Below are 452 nucleotides of genomic sequence, written 5' to 3' on the forward strand. Positions count from 1 at the left end.
CACATTGTTCTATTTTTATTGTTCGATTCTTTCTGCCTTTTTTTTCTCTTAATATTCCATAGTGAATTTCATGACACATAAAGCAACTTCACATGTAAATAAATGGAAGCAGATACTAGTTTGCTGCAACATTACACAAGTTTTGTGAACTACTAGTGTGGCTAAAATTTATGCTGGTTTTATGAGCTGAAGAGGATACTAGTTTGATGTAAAATGACCTGGCTTTGTGGCTAAAAGAAGAAGATATTTTGCCTAAAATTAAACAGGCTCTTTGACTAGAAGATCTTAGTTTTACTGTAAATGATACATTTTTTGTTTCTTTTATAACTTGAGAGTTTCAAATCATGAAGTAATTTAAAAGTTTTATCCCTGTTATTGGTAATGGTATGAGAGCCACATCTCAGGGTTTGATAAAGTAAGGTATAAGATTAAAATCATCCTCCAAATGCCTA

General features: G+C 31.2%; 1 protein-coding gene across 1 annotated transcript in view; it reads left to right on the plus strand.

Annotated features, from left to right (window-relative positions):
* LOC119588120 (jouberin-like) overlaps nucleotides 1-452 on the plus strand; it is a 5018-nt gene that overhangs the window by 3739 nt on the left and 827 nt on the right. The window lies entirely within an intron of this gene.

This window comes from Penaeus monodon, chromosome 23 (assembly GCF_015228065.2).
Source record: "Penaeus monodon isolate SGIC_2016 chromosome 23, NSTDA_Pmon_1, whole genome shotgun sequence".
NCBI lineage: Eukaryota > Metazoa > Arthropoda > Malacostraca > Decapoda > Penaeidae > Penaeus > Penaeus monodon.